This window comes from Aedes aegypti, chromosome 2 (assembly GCF_002204515.2).
Source record: "Aedes aegypti strain LVP_AGWG chromosome 2, AaegL5.0 Primary Assembly, whole genome shotgun sequence".
NCBI classification, from domain to species: Eukaryota; Metazoa; Arthropoda; class Insecta; order Diptera; family Culicidae; genus Aedes; species Aedes aegypti.
In genome coordinates, this window is record NC_035108.1 from 294,016,978 (window position 1) to 294,036,249 (window position 19,272).

A 19,272-nucleotide genomic window follows, 5' to 3' on the forward strand; every position below is an offset into this window, starting at 1 on the left:
ATATTTACCAAGCTGTGTTTCAACAGAAAAACCCTAAAGTTTCAAAAACTCTAGTTTCAAATGACGAAAACAGTTGATGTTTTATACGCCTATGAATGATGATTGTAACTCCCCCACATGCCCCATCAAGTAAATTGTTATTTGGATCCATTAGAAAAACGTAATCCAATAACAATGAGATTAGTAAATTTTACTCTAACTTGGACTGCTTCAGTCATAGTGGTGGCTTTGAACATTGCATCAATCATTTGATTCAATTGTTCAGTTAGAAAATTAAAATCAGAGCAGAATACTCATAGTACGAAAAGGGGAGGAGTTCAAATTACCTGCTATGATATCGGCATAGGATTTTCCGTTGGTAGATACATTCGAAATTAAAAAGATCGGCTACCCACCGGATTAATATTAGTTTTTGAATGAGCATGATTATAATCTTCCTGCTGGGCATGATTCTTAATCAGGCGATCGTTAACTGAAAAATGAGCATTGTTTGATACTCTATAAGGCAAATTCCGGAAACGACCGTTATCTTAACGGATATTATCTTTCATCTGCCTGGCACGAGCCTCGACGACCCTCCTACGCGAAGGGCAAGCCCAAAAGTGAACTAAATAATATTCTTGAGAAAGCCCTTTCCGAAAAATGCCAGATTGGGTTCTCTTTTTTATAGTGATTACTGTGATTGGGGAAAATCCAAGTAAATCGTTTATTCCATTTTTGACCTCTTCAGGTGACTTATAGTCACTTGCAATTATGCAATTATCAACATTATCCATTTCACCCTTGGAAGAAAGTTCGCATTCCGGAGAAACGTCCTTTCTTCCATTCTTGCCACGTTTAGTGACAGTTTTAAACCCCACTTTTTTGGAAAGAACTTGTAAATTCAGAGATTCACCCTTCCTTTTGTTTGTTGTTGCAACCATGTTCAGTGAATTAACGAAAGAACCCATGACCTTCTAAGAGTTTTTTTTCGTTCTCAAGACGGTGTCCAAGAAGGATTACCACCGCTAGCTTTCACCAACGGGTCCAACGAAAAATCGAAGTCCAAACAAGGATCGTAAAGAGTCCAATAGTAGAAAAATAGTACTGAAAAATACTGTTTTTGTAGCACTGAGAAGTTCTGTTTTATTGCTTTAGGTAGTTAAAAAAAAACTTCCAATAGCAGAGAGAATTTGTGTACGCACATCACGAAGGTACGATGCGCACTTGAGCGATCAGCGACATAAAATTGGAATTCAAACGATGGGTGCCGATGACGGCCTGATCTCAGCGAAAAAAGCTCAAGTTTTCAATCCTTGATGTAATAGTACAGTATATATTTCAAGCAAATCTTAGGAGAATCCTGATGCCATTCTTGAAGTATGTTCAGAATTTCAAAACAGTATTCAATAATTTAATGTATTAAAATTTTAGTTTGCCCGTTCACCCTAATGTGATCCGGTTGACTCGTATTTCGGGTTTCGCGTCTGCTGTTACTACTTCAGCACGTTGAAGTCTCCGGCGGTAGACTGTCTATTCGGTTTTGGACCTACTCCATTCCCATGTCCACATACTACTACATTTGTTTTTACCGTCAAGTGGCTCTTTCTAGTTTCAAACATTTGCGAAGGGGCTATTTTTAACCATTCATCGGTTGGTTTAGGATGAGACAAGGTAGTTTCCCCCCAAATCAAAGATTGAGATTGAAAAGAGCTTTGCCCTCAAGGAATGAAACGATTAGTCATTCGAAGCGGGTGTTTCTCGAAATGTGTGCAAGGCTATGGGTGCAATAATTTTGTTCAAGTGAATACTAGTGTACGACAAGATCAAAGATCTGGGTCAATTATGTGACTGTCATAACCGACCGAGCAATCAATGATGTTCTTTCTGGGGTTTGTGCTTGAAGTGCATGTACTAACATGTGTATTACTTTGACAAGGTCAAAATTTGTCTAACCTAATTATAATTATTTTTATTGATATTAAGGTGAAGATGAATCGAAGCCAAACCTCAAATTTTCAAGAGCACGAATCTGGAGAACCAAACATCCGTTAAGCTGAAAATTTAATCGAATTTTCGCTAGCTGGTGGTGACCAATCGATTAAGTTTTCAGCTCAAACGGGTGTTTGGTTCTCCAGATTTGTGCTCTTGAAAATTTGAAGTTTGGCTTCGATTCATCTTCACCTTGAAATAAGCTGCCAAATGAAAATTTCAATTGTTTAATACAGTCGACTCTCCACATCTCGATATTCTACATCTCGATATCTCTCCCTATGTCGATGATTTTTTCGGTCCCTTCAGTCTACATACATTTTCACTCTCCATATCTCGATATCCTCCTTATCTCGATATCTCCCGATCTCGATGTGATTTTCGTTCCCAATTTTCTCTCCGTATGTCGCTATGCCCATTATCAAAGACTAGATTTTAGAGATTCGAAACAATTTGCGAAGACGAAATGACATCTGTTTGTTTTTAATTTTCCTGGTAACGGAGTGGTTTTCAATCTAGTATTCGTTAAAAATTTGTTCTATGTCTCGATCTCTCCCTATCTCGATGGTCCTTTCGATATCGAGATGTGGAGAGGCGACTGTATTTATATTCACTAACAATAACTGATAATTCGAAAAGTGATGTTGTCACGTATTAAATGAGAAATGTTTAATGTCATGGAGTGTCCAGAGGAGAGATTCCATTGGATGATTGTAAAAAATGCTGTGTACAAACATAATACAACGCTGTGTACAAACGAAAAACAACTTTTTCGCAATGGAATTCATGGTATGGACTTTATAACAATTGATCAAAAGTTTATTCAAGGTAACCAGTTCAACACTGGTTAATGTATTTCTCGTTTTGCGAAGTTGGTGATCAACGATCTTCTTCTTCTTATTTTTCTTCTTCTTCTTCTTCTTTTTCTTCTTCTACTTCTTGGCATTGTCCTCACTGGGATAGAGCCTACTTCGCAGCTTAATGATCAATGAGCACTTCCACAGTTATTAACTGAGAGTTTTTTTTTGCCAAAGTTGCCATTTTCGCATTCGTATATCGTGTGGCAGGTACGATGATACTCCATGCCCAGAAAATACAAGAAAATTTCCATTACGAAATGATGCTGGACCGACCGGGAATCGAACCCAGACACCTTCAGCATGGCTTTGCTCTGTAACCGCGGGCTCTAACCACTCGGCTAAGGAAGACCAATCACTGTAAAAAATTTGAACTGATACAACAAATGAAATGTAATATATTATAAACAAAATGTTAATAAACACTTAATTCACTTTTACTTAATTAAAAAAAAAATGATATGATTATAAATTTGTAATGAATAGCTCTTTAATAGTGTTGATTAAAAGCAGCGTCACATTAGGAATGGTAATATGCGATAAAATAAGTGTAATAATATACTGTTTGTGGTTACTTGGGACCATTCAGAACCCTCACAGGAAAATAGAACACTTAAAGTCCCGTACAATATTTGTCACATGCCTGGACGGAAAGGTTAAGTACATACAGTGAGCATTTGCCATTTAATGCATGGTGACATCACTTTTCGGATTATCAGTCAAGGGGCCCGAAACAGGAATATTAATTAAAACCTGTTTCTAAATTTATTCACAGGTAGCACCTACTTTGTGTTGCCGTTTTATTGTTACTGACAAGGAATTAAATTGCAGTATTCATCACCCAGGATTCACATAACGTTGCATAATCTGTACATATGTGTCAGCAAATTAAACGATGGCATCAATTAGCGTACACAAAATGCCAATGGTTTATTTACTCACTTGATTGCAAAAGTATTACCCATATTTGCCCATTCAAAATAACAATTCGAATTGCTACCTCCGAAAAGCTCCTTGAGCGCACAATCTGAGACCCAACGGTGCTCAGTGACGGCTTTTATCAGCACATGGACTATGGTGGGTACCTTACTCGAAGGAAACAGGTTTCGAGTCATTGAAAAAGCCGAGAGCTCGTGAAATTGTGACCACCACAATCGCCCCGCAGAAGGGACGGAATGGGCCGCAAATTGCTATCCAATTCATTCACTATGAGCCGATTGTCGATCGATCGGCTGATCCGAACGCAGTTTGTGTGCTGCAAAGCCGGTGTGGCAGTTAAAGCTATATGCGAGCCATTGAATGAACAGCAGTAGGGTGTTGTTTGAGCTATGCATTAAATTAATAATGCACTGTGATTTATATTTTCGATTTTGGGCGCTTTTTGAATAGCGCCTAAACCGTTGATTTTAGCGTTACAGTTTGTACGGAGAAGATTTTTGGTATCAAAGCACATCTTTTGATACAAAAAGTTTTTTTTTTTCTATCAGATAGACATACTCGACAAATTTGTAGAAGTAGCAATTTGAAACTAACATTTTTTGTGTTGTTTTACAAAGTTTGAAAACCCGAGACCCGACCATCTCTAGTCCTTACGAACGTTTTTTTTTTGTCTTATAAAGACCGCGTTCTGTAATGTCATCTAGGAGCCCTGCAAAACGTAGCGGTAAACGCGCTGCTATTCAGCAAGACCAAGTTGAGGGTCGTAGGTTCGAACTCCACCGATTGAGGATCTTTTCGAGTTGAAAATTTTCTCGACTTCCCAGGACCTAAAGGACATGATATACGTAGGTATGCAAAAATGGTAAAATTGGCAAAGAAAGCTCTAAGTTAATGAGTTCCATCTTTCTAACGACGTCTAGCCGCCAAGATGCTTCCATCCTAATTCCTACCGTGTATACCGCTTTGGCTTTGGCTCCCCGATTTGCTTGCCATGGAATCCAAGTTACATAACCAATACCGTTTCAACCCTTTGAAACATACCCGTTTATTTGGAGGCAAAATCCATTCAAAATCACCTCTTACTTCACGTTAAAGCAATTTTAAACCCGTTCAGCGCCCACAAAGACATCACTTAACAGTGTTCGATTGTCCTCCAGCTGGATCGATTTGCTTCCTAATTGTGAATAAATCGATCTTTTTTATTGTCCACTTCGCCAAAGGCTCACAGCGTTACCATCATCAAACTTTTTCAGCTTGACGCTTGCAACTTCCTCATCTTTCTCATCACTCGCACATCGAGCACATGTAAAGCGCACGGTGCATTTTTGCTGCTCACCACGGTTGTCGTTTCACTTTTTTCCCCGCGAGCTACCGTTTTGTTCGCCTCAGATGATGGATGATTCGATTTATGACTCCGGTTCAAAGCGATATTGAAACGGAACGCAATCGTGTCGTTTGACAGTCAACCAGCTGTTTGGTTACCAAAGTGTGCCATTAAGCTCTTCTTTTGAATGCACACTGGTCCAGAAAGCTGAGCAAAAACTGTGTTAGAGTGACATTTGCTTTTTATGTATATATGGAGTTACTATCGCTGACGGTTATCGAATCACGAGTACATTCGATAAACAAGCGCAGATTGATAAAATTTCGAAAAAAATACCGTTTTGTCTCAAATTTCGAACACTCAGCTTTTGTATGGCAATTTGGTTGAATTGTTTTGCTGTAATATGTCACCAAAGTACCAGTAAATGGCAGACAAGTGCAATTCAATTTAAATGTCCTTAAATCTTGGGAAGTTGAAATAACTCTCTAATTCAAGACCAGTATACTAGCTCAGACAAATCTATTTATATTTTTTTTAATACGATTTATTCGTGCTGTTCGGGATTTGAATGAAGATGTAGTTCCATACTTTAACGTTATACAATACTAAAATAGAGTAATAGTAGTTTACGTAACAAGTTGCAGAATGATGATTTTTATAGAACTCGACAAGCCTCGTTGAATAAATGTACGACTTATTTATCCAACGAGGCTTGCCTTGTTGGATAATCACGGTCGAGTGTTGTAAAAATAGAGTTCCGCAGCGAGTTGCGTACAACATTCTTTGTAATCTCGTAAAAGACCACTTGAGGTAATAAAAAATTATATCGTTTTAGCAGTTTAATGATTTTTTACCATCTCAGCGCTCATCATGTTGAATTATAAGGCCTCCGTAAAAAAACAATCAGATCCTTTATTTCTTATCTTATCTCAGCTGTTCAACCAATTGTTCATTTCTATCCTTCGTTTTAGATCAAATAAATGAAAGAATTTATGTTATTTTCCAACTCTAAGGTACGCAGAACAGGAAGCAAATAAGCGTTAAAAAATCCTACTTGATATTTTTTTTCGCACGAAAGAATATCTGCAAACACACCTGGCGATACCCGAGTGGCGATGCTTGCTCCCAAATAAACCACGTGCTGGTTGATGGGCGACATTTCTCAGATATCATGGATGTCAGGACCTTCCGAGGCCCTAATATTGACTCGGATCATTATCATGTTGTAGCTGAAATTCGGGCGCGGTTATCCAGCGTCACGAGTTCCGCAACAAACAGAACGCTGCGCTTCAATATACAACGCTTGTCGACTGATGGGGTAGCTGCGCAGTACCGGCAGCAACTAGACGAGCAGTTGGGAAGAATCAACGTTCCTGGAGACGTCGACAGCCTGTGGGACCCTATCCACGAAGCTGTGACAACAACGGCGCGGGAAGTGATCGGCACTGGTCAACGACGAAGACGAAACGACTGGTTCGATGAAGAGTGCCAGAGAGTGACAGACATGAAGAATGTCGCCAGAAGCCGTATGCTTGTGGCCGGTACCGGACAGAACAGAGAGCGGTACAGGGCAGCGAGAGCCGAAGAAAAGCGAATCCACCGCAGAAAGAAATGGTAGCACGAAGAAAGTGTGGTAGCTGACGCTCAAGAAAGCATGAACCGGAATGATATGCGGAGATTCTATGCAACGGTCAATGGTGCGCGGCACAATACCGTACCAGTTCCCGCCATGTGCAATGGTCGAGAAGGAAATTTGCTGACTGATAAAACGGCGGTGGCTGCCAGGTGGAAGGATCACTTTCAGCAATTGTTGAACGGTGAAAATGGAAATGTAGCGAGAAACAGGATGAACATTGATGATGACGATGATGATGCTGTGGACCGACCCACCGACCATAGGAGAGGTTAAAAAGGTTATCATCGAGCTGAAGAACTGTAATGCTGCTGGGAAGGACGAGATGCCGGTCGGGCTTCTCAAGCACGGAAGTGAGCAGCTTTATCAGTCGATCCATAGAGTACTTCTGAAGGTATGCGAGGACGAAGAAATGCCCACCGGTTGGTTGGATGGTCTCATACGCCCAATCTACAAGAAAGGGCACAGACTGGAGTGTGCCAATAACAGAGGAATTACCCTGCTGAATTCGGCGTACAAAATTCTGTCGCGCATCCTGTTTAACAGACTGAGGCCCCGCTCGAGGAGTCCTTCGTCGGTGAGTATCAAGCTGGTTTTCGTGAGGGCCGTTCGACAACGGATCAGATGTTTAGCTTGCGAATGATCCTAGATAAATTCCGGGAGTACAACTTGCAGACTCATCATCTGTTTATTGATTTCAAGGCGGTGTACGACTCAGTGAAAAGAAATGAGCTTTGGCAGCTAATGTCTGAACATGGTTTTCCGGCGAAACTAATTAGGCTGATACATGCTATGCTGGAAATATGAAACATATCACGTGAAGAAATACCCAAGTTTTATCAAAAAATGGGCTTTTTCGCAAACAGTTTAGCTAACTGGCGTACGAGGGGTCCACTTATTTGAGAAAACCGAAACAACCACCCTTAAGTTTTATCGAAAACTAGCGATCAGTGACATAAAATGGGAATTCTAGCGATGGGTGCCGATGGTGGCCTGGTTTCAGCGAGAATATTTCGTATTCCCTCCATGAGCTGAAATAACAGCAGCAGTACGTTTCGGCATGCTATCTACTAAGGGTTTAGTAGTTTCCGAAAATGTTTTTTTCATTCATTTCACTGTTTTTCCCAAAAGAAGAAGACATTTGTTTTATACCCGCTTTCTACGCATCAAACTGCCATTGTACGGCCATTTGACTTTTTTCCTTCAGACTATTTATTTTAATGTATAGTTTTAGAAAACACTTATAAAAAATTAACTTTGTTCGGAAATTCAGTGAAAAGCAAATCTAGTCAATTTGTCCCATTGTTGAATTTTCACGCATAATTGTTCCGCTGTTGTATTTCTACGCATATCCGTGAAACTATACAATTCGCAGCGCAGCGAACAAAATATTCAGTACGCAGGCCGTGGTTTTGGGAAATCGTTTTGAATACTTTTCATATTTCATTAAAATTTTCAATTTCAAAATATAATTTCTCATCCGTTTTTTTTTTAACAAATTTCCGTAGGAACTCTACTACATCTACTCTTCTTTTTACTAACTCATATTTGTTTCCATTATTTCACAAACGGATAGCTTTGCTTTCCATCCCAAACTATAAAATCGCATTTATTTACTTCCCCATATGTGGCTCCGTTTGGTACATGTCACTTGAGCCTTCATTAAGTGCCTCAACTTTGTCTTGCGGACATACATCCTCCACATTCGGTACAACCTATATGTAACTACGGTCATATACAGCAGTTTACTCAGCACATAATTGGTCAGTATTATCAGTGGGATTGTTATGCGTAGAAATTCCCATAACACAAGCTCTTGACTCTAATGAACAAGCTATTCTTTATACTTTTGCAAAAATTTTATTTAAATTTATCACAAACCTGGTCAATGTGATAAAATCTTCATAGGCGTTTTTCTTGGTTGTATATTTTAGAACAGGGGAGAATTATGCGTATAACGGCAGAAAACGACGAATGCCATCATACAATAGCTTGTATTGGCGATTGAACCCGATCTCCTCATGGTTCTACAATGGTGGTAGGTCATTTGGCATATAGTCATTTGGCATAATGGTCGTTTGGCATAATAGTCGTTTGGCATAATGAGTCTGAAACCAAAGACCATTCGTTTTTACGTTTCTATTGAATCTTTCTGATGAGATCAGGCTGTAGCCTATTGATACAAAATTACACTTTATTCAACAATCATATGCTCTTGATTAAACATCATTTACTAGCAAAATTTTATGATTTAATTATATTTTTAGTAAAAACAGTAAAAAAATAGTGTTTAACAAAATCCAGGATAACTCTTGAAGCGGCAGATGGAGGCAGCTAATTTTTTGTATATGACTAGTCAAGAACATAAGTTTCATTGTCCCGTCCCCACTTGGGGCTTTTTTGTTGTGTTTGTTTGAAAATTTGATGAAAATTTGTTAAATAATGCTTTAAAATTAAAGGATTAAAGGATAGATTAAAATCAAAGGATAGATAAATAGGCACATATGGGACAAATCATCTTGAATTCCGTTTAAAAGTTTATTGGAACACCAGTTCAGAGATGGCTTCTTCAAAAAACTTCGTCAACATGCAATATGTTTCAGAAATACATATGAAAAATATAGATTCATGAAAAGTTTCTCAAATATAAGCATTTTTTAACATATATTCATCAAATTTTCAAACCACCACAACAAAAAAGCCCCACGTGGCCCCACTTTTCTTTCTTCGGGACAATGCAACTTATGTTCTTGACTAGTCGTATACAAAAAAATAGCTGCCGCCTTCTGCCGCTTCATGAGTTATCCTGGATTTTGTAAAACACTATTTTTGGACTGTTTTTACCAAAAATATAATTAAATCTGAAAATTTTGCTAATAAATGATGTTAATTTACTTTATTATAGTTAAGCTTCTAATACTTGATGACAAAATATTTTTAACAATTTTTTTGTATGAAAAATGGATAAAATCCATTTTTTGACTGTTTTTACTAAATTGTCATATATCGCAATCCACTTCAGTGATAGACTGTAAGTGTCTTCCGAAGAAATGTCAAAATTGTGTCAATGAACAACTTTGCAGAAGAAAGTTTTTTGCTAGGACGCTCCTATCAAAAGATAAACTGATCTAGATCAGTTTTCACTCATCTAGATCAAATCTGAATGTGTCAAAATATAGTACAATTTATCCCAAAACACTTTGTCGAAGACACTTGACTTCTAGGGTGCATATCCAGAGTACTAGAGGTTTTGGCCGTCGAAAACAGCGATCTGCCCCAGTGTGCGCAGCTCAATTTAAACGCTGCGACGTAACGCCAGAAAGAAGAAGAAGAAGCCTCAATATTTAAGTATCAATAAAATAAAAATTCATTTTATTTTCCTTCATTCACAATGACCAAAACGGCAAACTCTGTTTCATTTCCACCAGATTTAACATTTAATTCCATTTATTTCCTCAAAATAAAAAAGTACCTCAAAATATAACAGTAGGTATGAAAAGGGTGTAGAAACTTAGAAGTGTGTCATGTGAGGTGAATATTAGATCTATAGGTATTGCTTGGTTTTTGAACTTTGTCAAAAATTATTAAAATCAGCACATTTGTTGTCTTCTTACAAAATTTCAAAAATATATTAAACGTGTTATTCCTCTTTATTGTAGCCATCGCCAATATTTTGAAATCAGGCATAAGAGGTTTGTAGCAAGTTTGATTGGAAAGTTTTTTCAGCAATGAGATCAAAGCAAAAATTTAATTGAAAAAAATCGCCAATGTTAATTTTTTTTCGAAAAAAAAAATCGTTTGTCGATTTTTCAATTATTTTGCCACGGTAACGAATGTTTCAACAGATTATTAGAAACTAGACATTTGAATATAAATTCAACGGTATAATCAGGTTGTTCATAAATCAATGGTGACCTAATCGGTCAGGTTTTCCAAGATTATGAGCTGTTTGCTGAATAATTGTGAATGAGTTCGTGGCGCACCTAGAGAAGTGCTACGGTGCACTGTTTGGGAAGTACTGATTTACAGGTATTTCACTAAACAAGCATAGATTTATTATATTTTGACTTGCCATTTGGGTTTACTCTACGAGTTGCATGAGGTGACAATTGTCGGTTTCGTATAGCGAGGTGACAATTCTCGACTCGAGTGAAGTAACCAGTGTTGTTAAATGTTATGAATATCACGTGACTCTGACATTTGAATATTGCTTTTATCATCCATCCCCAAGGAAAAAGAAATCGGAAAATGTTTTTCCAGATGACCATTTCTTAATTACTATCGGTTGGTCATATTTGCTGATGATGGATTCCGCATGGAAGATCGCCATCCGCATTTCAATTTTGACAAAATTTTGACATTTAACAGCACTGCACACTGGTCCAGGAAGCTAATTTAGGCGGACATGAGGTTTTCTTCAAGATTTATTGATTTTAGAGCCATAGTTTCTTCTGAGAATATGTTCAGAATTTTCAGTACTACAAAATGTACGGATCAATTTTTTTTTACGGTGACCGCAAGAGCGACGCATACGCCAACTTTTTATTTTAACGAATCGTAAGTTAGTATGTTCAGCAAAGTTGTAGCAAATGATCATAGAAACAACTTTGCCGAACAAAGTTTTTCTCGGTTTTGCTTAAGAGCCGAGATAATTAAGTATTTTTAGTAAAAAATCGTTTTTTACTCTTAAGTGTTTTATTTTTTAGTTTTATTGGCCTACTATGTTCTACAAGGTTTTTATACTTATCATTTGCTACAACTTTGCTGAACATACCAAAGTTGTATTTCTTATGGTTTACATGTTATTTGAGTTTTTCATCTTAAAATTAACTATTTTGTATGCTTTGTATCTCAACTATGAGCACCTCAAAAAAATATATCTTTCCCCCAAATGATTTTGCAGTCTTTCAAGTACCTGTGAGCAAAATTTGGAAGAGATTATATCCTTCTATCTCGTTCAAAATCGATCTTACTTACTTACTTATTTGGCTTTACATCAATTATCTTGATAAAGCCTCGCCAACAACATTTCGCCAAATCACTCGGTTCATGGCCGCTTCTCTCCATCCTCGACTGTGACCCACGCTCTCCAGGTCCTGGTGCATCTGGTCAATCCACCTAGCTCGCTGCGCCCTACGCCTTCTTGTTCCGACCGGATTTGTAGCGAACATCATTTTTACAGGGTTGTTGTCCGGCATTCTTGCAACATGCCCTGCCCAGCGTATCCTTCCAGCTTTAGCTACCTTCACGATACTGGGTTCGCCGTAGAGTTGAGCGAGCTCGTGGTTCATCCTTCGCCGCCACACGCCGTTCTCCTGCACGCCGCCGAAGATCGTCCTTAGCACTCGGCGTTCGAAAACCCCAAGAGCTTGCAAGTCCTCCTCGAGCATGGTCCACGCCTCATGCCCATAGAGGACTACCGGTCTTATGAGCGTTTTGTACATCGTGCATTTGGTGGGGGGGTGAATCTTTCTTGACCGCAGTTTCTTCTGAAGCCCATAGTAGGCACGACTTCCGCTGATGATGCGCGTTCGTATTTCCCGACTAACATTGTTGTCAGCCGTCAACAAGGATCCGAGGTAAACGAACTCGTCCACCACCTCGAAGGTATCCCCGTCTATCGTAACACTGCTTCCTAGGCGGGCCCTGTCGCGCTCAGTTCCGCCAACCAGCATGTACTTTGTTTTCGACGCATCGATCTTACTAATAGACGATTTGAGAAAAATCCATATTTATTGAGTATTCATACATGTTCAACTCACAAAAGTCATGGCTACCTAAGCACATAAAACCAAAGATAACACGTGTATTTATATAGAAATATTAAGTACATCGTTTTTTATTTTATTTTTTCGATTGACTTGGAAGCTTCTGCAAGAAATTCATCGTCTTTTCTCTTGCTCACAGGTACTTGAAAGACTGCAAAATCATTTGGTGGAAAGATATTTTTTGAGGTGCTCATAGTTGAGATAAAAGGCATACAAAATAGTTAATTTGAGAATGAAAAACTCAAATAACATGTAAACCATAAGAAATACAACTTTGATATAATCAGCAAAGCTGTAGCAAATGATAAGTATAAAAACCTTGTAGAACATAGTAGGCCAATAAAACTAAAAAATAAAACACTTAAGAGCAAAAAACGATTTTTTACTAAAAATACTTAATTATCTCGGCTCTTAAGCAAAACCGAGATATAGTTTTTCCGGCAAAGTTGTTTCTATGATCGTTTGCTACAATTTTGCTGAACATACCAACTTACGATCCGTTAAAATAAAAAGTTGGCGTAAACGTCACTCTTGCGATCACTGTAAAAAAAAAATTATCCGTACATTTTGTAGTACTGAAAATTCTGAATATATTCTCAGAAGAAACTATGGCTCTAAAATCAATAAATCTTGACAAAAACCTCATATCCGAATGGTTATTGCTTCGAAAAATTTCGGAATACAAGAAAAGATGGCAATTTCATGAAAATTACGTATGTCAGAATTTTTTCCATATTTGAAAATAGGCACCATTTTTTCGAGTAGCATGCTGCTATGAGGTGGGCGACGGAATCATGATCAATCGTGTCCACTTCATGTTGTGCGAGTGCGAAATGACATACGCGTCCAGTTGAGGATAGATTGCCAACTTGTGAGCTCGTTTCATGCTTATGATAACGCATTTTTATAGTGATAACGTTACGTTTATGTTATTCTTAAACAAACTATGGATGGTTCGTCACTACAAGTATCGACATAAACCCTTATTCCTGTATTCCTGTTCATATAATTATAATATACATATACCTCGTTTTTGACGTTATTAAAAATATAACCTTTGATTAATTCTACATTATGAATGTCGACTTACTTTTTTACTCTTCTATCAATATCTTTTCACCACGAGACAAAGATGGGCAACTTATTTTAAGTGAGAATCATATTTCCCTCCTTATCCTCCTAGCCGAGATTAACTAGCCCAGGTCTAAAAATCTGGTTGATAATGATTGAAAAAATAAACACCAACAAAAGATGAGTCCTAAATCTTGTTGCTCCCTTACTAATCAACAGCTTTTCCGTGGTGATTGTGGAGATGCAGAAAATTATAATTTGAAGCGCTAAAATAGTGGAGCAGTAAGTATTATTGCAAGGCTCTTCAAAAATACCGGGAGGGGATAAAGGTTTTCAATAACTTTTAAAATAACGTTATTTGGATATTCTCAAAGAACTCACGGCTCTGATCATTTTCAGAGAATCTGGTGTAGACTTATTGAAAAAAATAAAATTTTATAAATAAGCGGCTTAAAAACAAAACTAGATATTTACTAGTACCTCATAATTATTCCGAATCCAATGCAAAACCAAAGAAAAATGTGTTTGTTTATTCTGTAAAGTTTTTGTTTGTTTTTTTTTTTCTGTAAAGTTGCAGAATACATCAATTCACGATTTACTTAAAAAACGAAAAAGTTAGCGTATACGTTTCTCTTGCAATTATCGCATATTTTTATTCCTACAGTTTGTATTAATGAGAATTATTACCAATAAATTGAGATGAAAACCTCATGCCCACCTAAATTAGTTTTCTGGACCAGTGTGGATTGTCGCGTGAAATCTCTTTCAATTTGACTTTGCGCTCATTCAAATGCAAAAATGTGTTTCACTCACATCACATCATTCGTTGTAGAAGCAGAGAAGCATAACCCGAAAAAGCTCAAAACTGGTTATGGTCAGACCTAGATGTAGCTATCAAACACGTTCAGCTTTATGTTACATTTACGACACACTTTAACCTGTTGGTTATCATCACAAATGTTAACCAAAAATCTTGCAAAACTCCAATATATAAATGAAGCATGATATGTCTCTTCAATTTTCACTCCATAGATTCTCCCACAAGGCAATGCTATTGTTCAACATTGTCGCTTATTATCACCTACCTGCTCGATCTCAATCCGGCAGCACAAAAGATGGGCTTAACTGTTCCAAATAGCTGCTAATTGGAAAAGCAATGAACCATTGAAGAATAACGATGTCGAACACTGGCAGCAGCTTACATATGTTGAACAAAATGCAAACACACAATGATTGCTGTTGGAGGCTCACTCACTCACTCACTCAGAGCCGAATGCAATCTCTGTTGATCACAGAGTTCCACACGTAAAACAAATATTTACACGTTGCATGTCATGCACAGTCAATTATCACTCACTCACTGTTGGCTCACTGTTAACAAATGGTCAATCGGACATTTGGAGCCATCAAACTCATTCAGGTGTAGAAAGTGTTCCCGCGGATTTGTTTTGGTATCGATTTTCCGGAGGCTCGACTAAGGCCAAAGCACCTTTTTCGGTGGGTGGAAACGCGCCAAAGCGATCTTCTCTCGCTGAACACCAGACGACAAATGAAATCACTGGAATGGAAAGTATTTTGTTTTCTTCTTTCTGGTGTCCATCCTGCTCGCAGTTCCTCGCCATTTCATCATCCCCAAGCCCCCTCATTATCGTCTTCTCGTGGAGCTGAATGGTGAACGAACGCCACTTCATTAGCCTATCCTCCCCAATGCACGGTGTTACCACTCCATACAAAAGATGGGAAAAAGTCTTGTGATTTTTCTATCATAATCGATTAACTCATATTTAGGTTTGTATCAGAATTCTTGGGAATCAACGTTTTATATTGGCTTTGTCAAACTATACGGGTTTTAATCACACTCTTTGAAAAATGCCCTCAATCAGTATTGTCGTATGCAATCCACTGGAAACCTATGTTGCGCAAGTTGAGCATAACACAAATAACCAAATAGCACTTTAATTCGCCCTGTGTACCAATATACTGCTGCTATACTGTTGATAACAGCTGACTGCTATACAGCTGAATGACATGCCCTTTTTTAGCCGTATAATAACCATTTAAGTCCAAAAAAGGCGAATCAGCGGACTAGTGGTTACATGGGAAGATTTTCTGAAAGTTGACAAAAAATCTTCAAATTAAGTTTAGAGTGATATAAATGCAGAGTGTATAAACTAAGATTTTTTTTTTGTTTTTTTTTTCGTATATTTACAGGACATCAGGAATCACTAATATGTAAGTTCTTTAAAATATTGTAAATGATATTATTTACATTCAATTTTCATGACATTTTGGAAAAAGACGGCTCAATTATCACATAAAAATTAAAAAATAAATCGTTTCAGAAATAAATAGTGAAAGTTTGTTATTCGACTTTTTTCCACCCTGGCATCACTGTGCATTGCCATGTGTCTGTCTGTCGGAACGTCTGGCTGGCTGTGTGATGTGCGGCGCGATATTTCTCCTTCGCGCGTTTCTGTTGTCCAGCTCAGACGACACAGCACAGTAAAACGCATGCGCACTGTGCTGGATGGTGAACTTTTGTATCAGGGGAGAACACTCCAATATGCAGTAACTAAACTTTTATACGAAATTCAAACATCGAGCCCTTCTAAATAAAAATGCATCATTATAAATTTGATAACTGATTATTATGACAATGTCCCCGGCGTCTGCAGGTTCAAGATAATTTTTTATATTCTCAAATAGTATTTCTTTTTGGATTGCCATATTTCGTTTGCCGATAGAATACAATAGGTATGCTTTTCCAACAGTCATATCTTAGTAGTATTGTCGGTGAAGATCTGGAAATAACTAAAACGTAGCACAGCTGATATCCGAACAGCTACAGCAAACATGGGATCATGGGAAGTACTGCAAGTTGGCAAATAAAAGTAGATTTATCAATATAAACATCGTTCGTCACTTCTGACCGGAACCGACGCCCTATTGCCAAATTGTAGTCATGCAGAACAGGAATTCACCTACCTTTGGGTTCATTCGCGAAGTTCATAACGCCAAAAATGGGCATTTTTATTACCCATCTACCCCCTCGTAACGCTTTTTGTATAAATGTTTTACAAATTTTGTATGAGCTGTAACATTTTAGGACACCCACCCATCTCATTCCTCGGGCCCAGATAGCCGTAGCGGTAAACGCGCAGCTATTCAGCATGACCATGCTGAGGATCGTAGGTTAGAATCCCGCTGGTCGAGGATCTTTTCGTAAAGGAAATTTTCTCGATTCCCAGGGCATGGAGTATCTTCGTACCTCTGTCGCACGATATACACATGCAAAAATGGTCAATCGGCAAAGAAAGCTCTCGGTTAATAACTGTGGAAGTGCTCATAAGAACACTAATCTGAGAAGCAGGCTTTGTCCCAGTTGGGACGTAACGCCAGAAAGAAGAAGAAGAAGAACCCATCTCATTCAGCGTTATGAAATGTGTGAACATGCCCTTTGCATTTGGAGACAAGGTTTTCGGCAACAACTTAATAAAAGTACCACTTTTCGGTGCAGCGGGTTCCGAGAATGATCAAACAAAAACAAGCAAAATCAAAAGCAGAGAAAACACTAGATCGCACAAATGCTAGAGTTATGTTTAGCAATATTAATGAAAAATAAACAAAACTGACATATGAGAACAGATAATTGACGTTTGCCGAATAAAAATCATTCCACCAAAGAAAAGGCTACAATTAGGTCATTTCGATGTTATAATTGTTATCTGAAAAGCAATCGAATTAACTCTTAGAAGGTATGTCGAAAATATGCTGTCAAGATGTATTATAAACGTTATTACATATTTTTCAAAAGTCACTCATAAGAATATTCTTAGGATATTATACTAATGTAATTTTAACTTGTTTTCAAACCAAAATGGAGAGTTTCACAAACTGCTATATAAATTAAATAGATTACTGTACCGGCTAAGAATATCAATAACTTTAGTTTGTATCTATTTAAACTTTTTGCAAGTAATATTATGCTAGCAAAGCTGCATTCAATTATTTTAGTGAACTTGATTTACCTTAGTAAATAATGCGGACTAGGCAAATGACATTTTAAACACTGTTACGCCACAGCGAGTACTTCTGAAGGTATGGGAGGACGAAGAATTGCCCACCGGCTGGTTGGATGGCCTCATACGCCCAATCTACAAGAAAGAACACAGATTGGAGTGTGCCAATTTCAGAGGAATTACCCTGCTGAATTCGGCGTACAAAATTATGTCGCGCATCCTGTTTAACAGACTGAGGCCCCGCTCGAGGAGTCCTTCGTCGGTGAGTATCAAGCTGGTTTTCGTGAGGGCCGTTCGACAACGGATCAGATGTTTAGCTTGCGAATAATCCTAGATATATTCCGGGAGTATAACTTGCAGACTCACCATCTGCTTATTGATTTCAAGACGGCGTACGACTCAGTGAAAAGAAATGAGCTGTGGCAAATAATGTCTGAACATGGTTTTCCGACGAAACTAATTAGGCTGATACATGCTACGCTGGTTGGTTCGAAATTAGTGCGCATCGTACCTTTGTGCTGCTCTTGGAAGTTTTCTTAAAAACTACCTAAAGCAATAAAACAGTACTTTTCAGTGCTACATGAACAGTACTTTTCAGTGCTAAAATTTAAAACGGTACTTTTCAGCGCTCTTAAAACAGTACTTTTCAGTACTATTTTTCCTACTATTGAACCCTTTACGATCCTTGTTTGGACCCGTGCCTTCGATTTTTCGTTGGACCCGTTGGCGAAAGCTAGCGGTGGTAATCCTCCTTGGACACCGTGTTGGGAAAAAAACCTCTCAGGAGGTCACGTCTTCTTCCGTTTATTAACTTAACATAGTATCAACAACAAACAAAAGGAAGGGTGAATCTCTGAATTCACAACTTCCTTCCGAAAAAGTGGGATTTAAAACTGTCACTAAACGTGGCAAGAATGGAAGAAAGGACGTGTCTCCGGAATGCGAACATTCCAAGGGTGAAATGAATAATTGCATCGAAATGAGCAATCAGTTTGATGCTCTAGACAAATTTTCCGAACACCAAATCGAAGCAGCCTCTAGCCCAGGCTCTTTGATTCAAATGAGGAAGCAAAGAGTGCCGCCTATCGTGGTCAGTTGTCCCGAATTTGGGGGATTTAGGCAGGAGATCTTGAACTCCATTAGGGGAATCAAGGTTTCCTTCCAAATCGCAAAGAAAGGAGACTGTCGCGTTTTGCCGGAAACTCTTAAAGATCGCGAACTTCTTCTCAAACACCTTCAAGAGAAGAAGCACAGGTTTTTTACTTATGACGACAAAATTGAACGTTTGTTCAAAGTTGTCTTGAGAGGTCTCTCAAGTGACTATAAGTCACCTGAAGAGATCAAAAATGGTATAAATGATTTACTTGGATTTTCCCTAGTCCAAGTAATCATTATGAAAAAGAGAACCCAATCTGGCATTGTTCGGAAAGGACTTTCTCAAGAATATTATTTAGTTCACTTTAACAAAAAAGAACTAAATAATATTAAAGCTTTAGAAAAAGCTAAACTTGTGTTCGATGTCCGTGTGACATGGAAACATTTCCAGAAACCTGGAGGAAATTACCAGAACCCCACTCAGTGCCGTCGGTGCCAAAAGTGGGGTCATGGTACAAAAAATTGTCGCATGGATGCTCAATGCATGATTTGCGGAGGTTCTTCTCACGCTAAAAACATCTGTCCAGAGAAGGAA

At 38.2% G+C, this 19,272-nt stretch overlaps 1 protein-coding gene across 1 annotated transcript in view; it reads right to left on the reverse strand.

Moving 5' to 3' along the window:
* LOC5566992 (protein yellow) overlaps window positions 1-15,105 on the reverse strand; it is a 71,997-nt gene extending 56,892 nt beyond the window's left edge. Inside the window, exon 1 of the mRNA XM_001651335.2 lies at window positions 14,649-15,105. The gene's annotated coding sequence lies outside the window, so the exon portion shown is untranslated. The remainder of the gene's footprint in view (window positions 1-14,648) is intronic.
* Between the last annotated feature and the right edge of the window lie 4,167 nt (window positions 15,106-19,272).